Here is a 9,996-nt window from a genome sequence, read left to right on the forward strand (position 1 = left end):
CTTAAAGCCTAATGAAGGTGAGGAATAGCTGACAGCAGAAACACTGAGAGGTCACCCAGCTCAGAGCTCTGCAGGAAGTCACTTCTGGGTGGGAAAGTGTCTGTGCCAGCCAAGGAGAGGTGCCCTGCAGCTCTCACAGTAATTCCTGGTTGCAACTTGCACACTTATCCATGAGCACTTGGCTGTAGGTACAGGTTTGTGATTCAGGGCCATTTCTGAATTAGAGAAAGGAGTCTGAAAAAAATTGCCTCAAATAGCACAGGAGCACTTATTACAGCAGGTGAAGTGTTTTCATTTAGTCCTTGCTGTGTGACAGAAATCCTTTCTGCTTACATGTCATGTTGGTTTCCATCAGCCTCTCCAGAGCAGGTGGGAGTGATTTCCATGTCCCAGTTATCAGATCTTCTCTTTGAGCAACAAATCACTCCGTGCACTTGTCTCTGAATAGGTACTCCAGGGTAGTGAGAGGCAGAGCTCCAACTGGTTGCATTTTACACTCAAGAGCCTGCTACATCATTAATTAATTTAGTCTCTCCAAGTTCTCTGCTTCCTGGCAAAACCAGAATGTGTCTTTCTACAGGCCTCAGGCCTGCTCACCTTGGAATTACAAGTTTTGGCAAGGAGTTTTAACATCCAGTAGGGTGGAGATCAGGTAAAGCAGTAGCACAAAAAGCTACAATCTTTACCTTATGTAAAGTGTGTAAAAAGTGTAAAGATACACTGCCCAGTGTTGTGTCCTTCCTAAGGACCAGTATGTCTATTAGTCATTATTTAATTTATGTGCAGTGACAGAAAAAACACCTATGGTCCTTGCAAATGGACCTCTGACAGGAGCATGTAGGGGCAAATATGGGTTAAAGCAAGACAGCCAAGTGAGAATGCCCAGAGGCCTCTGGCCCCTAGGACTGTGCCCTGTTGGGAAGGACATAATCCAGCAGGATCTACTGTTGCTGGCTCTTGGCTGCCCTCAGGGAACAGCCCTGCTGCTGACAGCATCCCTGACAAGGGGTTTGCAATCCCTCTCTCATCTTCACATCACTGATTCTGTAAGGAGGATGAGGTCACTAAAATGAAGGCTATCTTAGCTATGTAAACACCCCCTGGATTTCTCTTTCAGATTTTTGGCAATCTTAGACTTTGAAGAGTAGGCCTATGCAGTTAAAGTTTGAGCAATACCTGTCTAAAATGCAGGTCCTACAAATCTTCATGCATGAACTTGGCCACAATTACTGAGTGCATACAGAAAGGGTGTCTGGACCTGGTACCTGGAATGCTTTTCTTTATAACTTGGAGTCCCAGCTTCTTGAGCTGAAGCTTTCAGCACAATCAAGTGCTCAGGATTTCTGAGAGAGTAAAACGACTCAAATTGGTAAAACCACAGTGCACACCACACCCCAGTGCAGCCAATTTACAGAGACAGCAATGTGCAACCCTGGCAGCCAGAACCAACTGATGCAACTTGGAACTGCATCTTTGTGGAGCTTGAGCTGCCAAGGCTTGGAGAGTACTTGGTCCCATGCACTGAAAGGCCTTCACCCCATGCACAGAGTGGCAGAATTTGTGTGGGTAGTAGCCTCTGAGCCTAAGGTATGCTTCAATTAGTACTGGGGGAAGGAAATTATGAAATGTGTTTGGGGTTTGGGTGGGGTTTTTTTTTTTTTCTTTTTTTTTCCCTCTTTAAATAGAAATATATATTTTTATATATATAAGTTTTTGTCTTTGCTCCTCAGAAGAGAGATCCGAGGCTGCCTTCTGTTCAGGCCAGTATGGTGTCTGAATGAAAAATTTCTCTCCCCAGTTTCAGTAAAATGCAACCTAGGCTGGTTCTTGTGAATAACTGTAAAAGGAAAGTTACTGTAGCAGAGCTCTGTAATCAAGAGGTCTCCATGGACAGCCTGTCATCCTGATGAGAGACACTTCTTAATTAAGAGAAGATGCTGCATTGTAGATGAAACAATTCCTAAGAGTCCCAACTTCTCTCATCATATCAATGAGCCTGGGGTTACAGAGCTCCCAAAAACAAGGGGCTTTAGAGGATTTCAAGAGAATTCTAAGTCTATATAAAAGTTCAACACTCAAGCATGTGCAGCATGCAGAGAACACATTTCAAAATGTGTTTGAAGAGCAGAAGCCTAGTTTTGTATTACTTCAAAGATCTTTGAAAGGCAGTGTGGATAGCATCCCAAGTATTGCTGGGAACATCTGAGATCCACACACTTCTGTGAAAAGCTCAAACCTTACTTGCAAGAAAATCAATTAGAAAGCTGCCCTTGCAGCTAAGCTTAACTGATTTCCTGTTTGAGCATCTAAATTACACCTGATTTTATGATTAAACTAGTTCAGATTAATAGGAAAACAAAAAAGTAATGGTCAAAATACTGGACAAACTGTTTAGGTGAGTGAGGGAGAACACTGGTGTTTGTGAAGCAGCCAGTAGGGAGAGTCTGGAAGAGGAAAACAGCTGCCTGCAGATTAACTAAATTCAAGCAAAGGGAAGGGTAACATGCTGGTGTGCTTCAGCACATCAAGTGGCAACACAAAAGTGCTCCATGAGCATCGATCATCTTACTCAGTTGATAAGGACTCTTATGTTGTTTCACCCTTGGGTAATACAGCCCCAGGGAGTCAACCTGGGTGCTGTCCCTGCCCATCTGCTCTGCATAAGGTATTAGTGTCCTATATTCTCTCTATATAGTATATTTTGGAGTAAAATTGTTTGCCACAGCCCACATTCAGTCACTCTCACTGCCAGATGAACAAGGCTGTCCATGGGGGCACTTGCAGCAAGAGCTACAAGTCTAGAAGACCAGGGCATAAGATAAACCAAAACCAACATACTGTCCAGGCCACAACTAGTTAGGTGGCAACCTGGCATTTTTAGAACATGACAGCCAGCTCTCTGAGAAGTCATGCAGTCAGGCAAGTCCTCACAGCAGTTTTGTTTGCCATCTCTAGAAAGAGGCTGATCCCAAAATGGCCCGCTGCCCATTCTTCCTGTACCTCAATGAATGACTAACAGAGAATAAGAAAATGTCCTCAGATGTTCATAGTTCTCCCACTCTGCCTGGCTCCCAGCTAAGAGAACTGAATTAACATGTAAAGAAGCTGAACTGGGTGCTGTGGGCTCTGAACCAGGGGATTTGTAATGACTGAACAGAGAGAGCACAAAGTGCCCTGGCTTGTCAGGCAGGAGTGGAGAGTGAGTGCACAGCAGCAGTGCCTGTGTGAGGACTTACTGGGTGCAGATAATGCCCATCAGCAACTTCTCCACGTGCCTAGTTTGAAAAACTAACAGAAACAGTATTAGAGCAGAAGAGTTACCTGGGTTAATAGTGCTTGGCTTCTGTGCTCCTGGCACCTTTTACTCTGTAAATGTCACCCCCCTGGGCTTGCTTTGTCCATTCCACAAATGTACACAACTGGCTGCAACTCCAACTCTGAGGCAAGAGACATCTTTCCAGCCACTTTATGGGGGCAGAATTACCATTCAGAATAAATAAATGCTTTGGTAACAGCATGTGCACTAAGGACAACACCAAAATTAATAGTAGTTTCCATCCTCTGGTGGCAATGGACTTTCTGATGGGGCTGGGAATGCAGAAACAACAAAGGCAATGTGTCAGGCCTTTTCAGGTCTAGCCCTTCTTAGAAACATTAAAAAAAAAAAGAGGAAGAAAAGCAACAAACCTCTTAATTGATGTCTTTTTTGGGAGCTAACTGCAATACTGGCCATATGATTTCTTTACTTTTTTTTGGCCTGTCTTTTCTTTGACCCCAAGCCTCTCAGTGGTACATACCCTACTCCTCATGAGCCTGTGGTCTAGATTGGACTAATCGAGTTTGGAATGAACTCTGAGAAGTCTGTCAATTAAAAAGCATGGATCATCTCATGGATCTTAAGAGCACAGCCATGTGAATACTTACTCAGCACAACTGTATTAGTTCAGGCTCTCAGGGAGAAGGTAGGAGTAGAGACCAAATGACTTAAACCAGATCTGCTGCCAATGGAGCAAGAAGCTGTGCCCTTTGTGGCAGCAGTTGGTGGCTAAGGGAGGCACAGATGTATCCACATTACTCAGACACTAATTCCAGCCATATTCTGGTCACAGCTTGCTTGTTTCCTAGGGATCCTGTGCTGTTCATGCTGGGCATTCTCTCTTCCCTAAGTGATCTCCCCCATTTGGGAGCTCACCCCTGTGTGAAAGCTCATTGTTTGCACCAGACCCATGTGTGGTGCTGAAAATAAAAATTCTGTAGCACAATAGATCTGACGGCTTCGTTTTCTTGCCTGAAGCACACAGTGATTTCTTCCCATTTGTCTTCGTGGGTGGAACAGGCATTTCAGTATATACTGCCACACTCATTACAGGGAGTTCTTCCATGCTAGAGATATTAACATCTTTGTTATTACTGCCAGTTCCCTCCTCCTCCCCCGTAACAAGCAGTCGCCTGAACTAGAATTCCTACTAAGGACAGACTTCCAGTAGTAGTATTCTCCTCCTCAAAGTGAAGAAGACCTCTTCAGAGGTCAGATCCTTCTGCTTTCTCAAAATCCTGCATCCCTCATGTTCCTTCGAAAGTAATTATTAAAACTGTCAAAACCACTCACAAAAACTTCACAGAAATTCTCGGAATCAGTCAAGAAATCGTAATTACCTTTTTGTAATCATTAACAATGCATAACCATGGTATTTGAATTCAAAAGTTTTATGCAAGAAAAAAATGTTTAACATTTAATATAAAATCAGTTTGACACAGCTTATTTTTCAAGTGCCATCATTTTTCTGTTCATCATTTTCCTGTTCATTTTCAGTTCATCAGACAATTAAAAGACCACAATTGAAAAAGTCATCCTAAATACTTTTTAAAGCCTTATAAAAACATTCATAAAGTGCCACCCACAAAAGCACCTAAACAAGACTCTGAGAGAAACACCTATTAGGATGTTAGTTTAGTTAACTGCTGCTTAGGACTAAGCTGTCAGACAGCAGCATGATTTGTGGAATTGTCAATTTAACAATGATACAACCCAGCTAACACACTGTTCCATAGACATGGTCCCAGAACAGCATCAGCTGGGCCCACAATATGCACACAGAGGCTCCCAGCACAGCGTTGCGGGGGTTTCAAATAAATAGATGCAAACACCATCTAAAACCAAGACTGCTGGCACGTGGGAGACGTGGATTCTCTGGGAAGCAATGATCCCAGGCTGCGACCTTACTGTGAGGGAAAACACAGGCAGCTTATTCAGAAAACAGGTACAATTTTTAGCTGTTTTTTTCTGGGATAAAAATCACTCCTCTCTAGACATAGCAAAAAAAGACACTGATCCTTGGAACATCTCTAGGTTCTCTCTGTCCTTGAATGTACCATACTGTGTAAGTACGTTTATGTTCTTCATCCCCGAAAGAGAGGCTCACAACAACTACTGCACCACAGTGATTGTGCTCTAGTTCATTTAATTCATTCAGCAGTGGCTGGTGTCCCTGCTTGAGTGTTTGGGCAGTGCTCACTAACAGATTTGGATAAATCCAATAACAACAACAAAAAAGTAATATCGGTGCTGTGATGCCTGATGTGGGAAGAATGATGCACAGAACTCCATGATACAAGAAGGCTAATTAATTACTTTATTATACTGTAATATACTATAACTATATTACACTAACAAGAACTATCACCAACTAACTAGAAAAACCTGTGACTCTCTCCACCGAGTCCCTACACAGCTGTGACCTAATTGGTCAATCAATCACCCTCACCAGTGTCCAATTAAGAAATCACCTTGGATAAACAATCTCTCTAACACATTCCACATGTGCACAACAATGAGCAGCAGCAAGTGAGATACGAATTGTTTTGATCATTCTTTTCTCTGCTTCTCTCACAGCTTCTCTCAGGAAAAATCCTGAGAAAGCTAAGTCTCTCTCTGTCCAGAGGACGTGTGAATACCACAAAGTAAAAAAAAAAATTTAAAAGCGAAAAAAAAAAGGGACAGGCTCTGAGGGCTTCCTCCACCAAAATTCATGCCCAAGATGTCCAGGGAGCAGCTTTATGTCTTCCCAACACCAGCCAGCTTCCTATGATCCATGGAGCCTTCTCCTCTCCACCAACTACTCTGTGTGGTGCTTCTGGTGCCGCACCAGCTGAAGCTGGAGGCAAAAGCTCTCCCTGCACCGGCAGCAGCAGTGGGGCTGCTGCCTGCTGTGGATGCGGGTGTGTTTGGTGAGGCTGGAGCTGCCGCTGAAGCCGCGGCCGCACTGCCTACACTTGTACGGCTTCTCCCTGGTGTGGGTGAGAATCGGAGTCCAGGACATCCCTCTGGCTGCCCTGGCTGTCTCCAGACCCTGGCAGGGGGCTTGGAGACCTTGGCACGGTGTCAAGAACACCTGTGGCTTCAATTTTAACCTGTGGAAAAAGCTGCCAACTTTGTATGAGGAATTACAAGCCACAAGGGTTTGAGTAATGTGATAGTTGAGTTAACACAGGGTGAAAAAGTAGAATTTTGGGGTTTTTAGAATGGGGCTGAGAGGGTACCAGATGGAGGGATTTGGGCGTGTCCTGGCCTTCTCCTTCTTCTTGCCCTCCATGTCTTGCTGTGATGGTGACACTTTTCTATTGGTTTAAGGTAGAGACACACTCTCTAATATAAGTGATAGATATTGGCACATTATTGTAAACATAGCACATGTAGTTTTGAGTATAAAATGTAAATGCCGCCTGAGATTGGGGACAGAATGCCATGGCTGACTTGCTAGACAGAGCTCAGCAGGTCAGAGAAAGAATGTTAGAGATAAGGAAAAATAAACAACCTTGAGAAGCCAATCCTACGCATTCAGTCTCCTTCTTTGGCTGCACACGCTGGGAGAACAAGGACTTTTACAACCCTGGGGTCATCCCAACACCCAGACCCCGAGAGGTGCGCGTGTGGTTGATGAGGTCAGAGCTCTGCCCGAAGCGTTTCCTGCACTGCCTGCAGCCATAGGGCCGCACGCCAGCCGGTGTGGGCCCGCTGGTGCTGTGGGAGGCGGTGGTGCCGGCCAAAGCCCTTCCTGCAGGCCGCGCGCTTGTAGGGCCGCTGGCCCGTGTGCATGCGCTAGTGCTTGATGCAGGTGGTGTGGATTTCTTCTCTCTCAGGGTTCCTATAGGTCAGAGTGATCCCAAGAGAGATCCGAAAAGAGTCTTTGCTTCCTTAGCCCGAACGTCGCTGCAGAAGCGGTCTTGGAATGCTTCCAGTTGCTTTTTCAAGGTGGTTTATTATTTCTTATCTACAATATTTTCTCTCTGACCTGCCGAGATCCTCTCAGCAAGGCAGCCATGGCATTCTGCTCTGCCCTGTTGGGCGGTGTTTACCTTTTATATCAAAAGTTATGTACACTATGTTTACAATTTATTACCAATACCTAACATTTATGTTGGACAGTGTGTCCCTATCTTAAACCAATAGAAAAGTGTCACTATCACAGCAAGACATGGAGGACAAGAAGAACAAGAAGAAGGTCAGGACATGCCCAAATCCCTCCATCTTGTCCCCTGAACCCCTTATCTTAAAAACCCCAAAATTCTATTTTTCCACCCTGTGTTAGTTTAAATATCACACTACTAAAACCCTTGTGACTTGTAATTCCTCATCCAGAGCTGGCAGTTTTCCACAGGCTAAAATTGAAGCCACAGGTGTTTTTGACTTCATGCCAGGGTCTCCGAGACCCCTGCCAGGGTCTGGAGACAGCCAGGGCAGCCAGAGGGATTCTTGGACTCCGACAGGAGGAGATGCCGCTGAAGAACTTCCCGCACTCGCTGCACGTGTACGGCTTGAGGAGCTTGGAGCTCTGGTTGAAGGCCTTGCCGCACTCAGCGCAGGTGCTGGATGAGGTGGGAGCTCTGGCTGAAGCCCTTGCCACACTCGGAGCAGATGGTGGGATGCTCCACGTGAGGGGCTCACCGTGAAGCTGCCGCCCTTCTCGCCCGCCTTTTCACCGGGCTGATGTCAGAGCAGGGCAGCTTAACCTCCTCTTCCTCCTCACAGCCACCTTGCCGGGCATCTGAGCAGCCACACTGACTTCCATGGCTGTCCCCAAACTGTTCCTCTCCTCCTCTGGAGCCCGCTGCCAACACGTCCTGCAGATACGCGCTTTCAAGGTGATCTGGAAGGGGCCCCAGCTCACCACCTGGGAAAAAAAGTATGGCTGTGATTCCCACTGGGATTTGGCACAGCAAACAGGCAAGCTGTTACCTTAGGGAGCCTTGTTTGAACCATGTAGGAGAAGCAGTAAAGGGAAGACTGGGAGCAAATGGAAACCCAGCTGGAGAGGCTCTACAGCCTCATCACACGACCCTGAGCAGATGTGCCATGAACAGCAGAGCCAAGGGCAATGCTACAGGTGTCTCCTTATCCCCAAAAAACCTTCACACATTCCTAATATTCCCTTTTCCTACACACCCTTACCTGCAAGCTGACATAGGCAAGCAGGCTGTCTTCCCTGAGGGGGAAAGAGCAAGTCTCAATGTGACCTGCATAAAATAGAGTGGCTCAAATAGCACTGAGGCAGCCCAAAGAGCATTTTGCTTGCTCTGTGTCTATAAACTTAACATAATTTGCTCCTCACCCATGTGTGTCTCCTCCAAGGCTTTGTATTCTCGCTCTTCTCCCTGGTCCATCTGTGCAGTGACATCAGATTCAGCAACCAGGAACTCTTCCTGCAGGAGCAAACAAAAGCAATCTTAGTTGAATATTCAGCAAGAGGTCTTAAAATCTACTGCCCCTGCTGAATATTAGGAACAAACAGAGTGGTCACTTAAAGAAATGGAGTCAACCGAGCAACAAACATTTATGGACATCTTGTGTACTACTGAGGCATCTGGTGTCAGATATTTTTCCTGAAGGAGACTCAAGGTTGCCCCTTTTCTGATAAGTGATACACATCAGGACATGGCACCAGACGTGCTGGGCTTAGAACTGGATGAGAGTAATCATAGATACAGGTGTCAGAAAAGAGCAAAACCCAGCCACACTTACACCTATTTCTTCAATAATGACAGCCAAAAGTCTAATTACTCTCCTAAAAGTATTTTAAATAGAAGATTACTTCTTAGACACCATAACCTGATTTTTGTATTTGCTATCTCTTCTTTCTCCCCCAAGACTCTGAGGCTGAGGCGGACAAACCCAACAAAAAACCAACTTGATGTCTTGTCTACTCTAGCTGGATTCTGTCACTTCCCAGCCTGGCATCCCTGCTGAGCTCCAACAACCACCATGAATGCAACTGTTGGGCAGGCTGCCCTTACAAATGCCACCAACACCCAAGACAAGAATTTTTCTGTCAGTATCTACTGTTTTGAGGCCAAAACCAGCCAAACAGTAAGCAATAGAAGTTAGCATCAAGAGGGCTGGCATTAGCAGTTGCTGCAGAAAAAAAGCAGAAGAAGAAGGAAAATATAATGGTAATAAAGATCCCATTTTATTTTAAAAGGTAAGAATCAAAGATAGCAGGGAAGGGATACTGGGGGGATAAATCTAGGAGCAGGGAGTGACATGTACCACAGCTAAAGCTGAGAGCACTCATGGGAATATTTTTAAAGCTTTAAAGACATTACTTCCCCCCAGCCTGCTTTTAATCTTTAGGGTTATTTTTTTTCTTCACTTCAAAGATGCTGCACAACCACTCAAGCTCCAGATGGAGCTGACTTACTGGACAGATGGGCAAAACACTGCAAACTGATGGGTGCTCAGACCACTTCATCCACCAGCAGCTATTTAACGATGGGAATAAGGGATTGGATAGTGTCAGAATCAAGGAGACAGCTCAGGTGAACAGGACAGTTTTGTACCTCAGATGCCAGGGATTAAAAAACCACCAGTCTTGAAATCTTTCATTCTCCGTGGCAAAGCTGAACAGAAGGAAGTGAGCAAGCAAAAGAGAAAGGCTGCAATTGTGAGCTGCAGAATCATGAAGGAAAACATAAACAGATGAGCAAAATGAAAGCTTTAGC

The 9,996-nt window shown here is 45.2% G+C and overlaps 1 long non-coding RNA gene and 1 pseudogene across 1 annotated transcript; both read right to left on the minus strand.

Moving 5' to 3' along the window:
• Positions 1–393: 393 nt before the first annotated feature.
• LOC137468655 (uncharacterized) lies at positions 394–5,370 on the minus strand. The gene is made up of 2 exons (XR_010996084.1): positions 2,839–5,370; positions 394–2,790 (listed from the first exon to the last, which is right to left on the minus strand). It is a non-coding gene; the product is annotated as an uncharacterized lncRNA (long non-coding RNA).
• Positions 5,371–6,116: 746 nt separating this feature from the next.
• On the minus strand, positions 6,117–9,127 carry LOC137468520 (zinc finger protein 286A-like; annotated as a pseudogene).
• Positions 9,128–9,996: the final 869 nt, after the last annotated feature.

Source organism: Anomalospiza imberbis, chromosome 2 (genome assembly GCF_031753505.1).
Source record: "Anomalospiza imberbis isolate Cuckoo-Finch-1a 21T00152 chromosome 2, ASM3175350v1, whole genome shotgun sequence".
NCBI classification, from domain to species: domain Eukaryota; kingdom Metazoa; phylum Chordata; class Aves; order Passeriformes; family Viduidae; genus Anomalospiza; species Anomalospiza imberbis.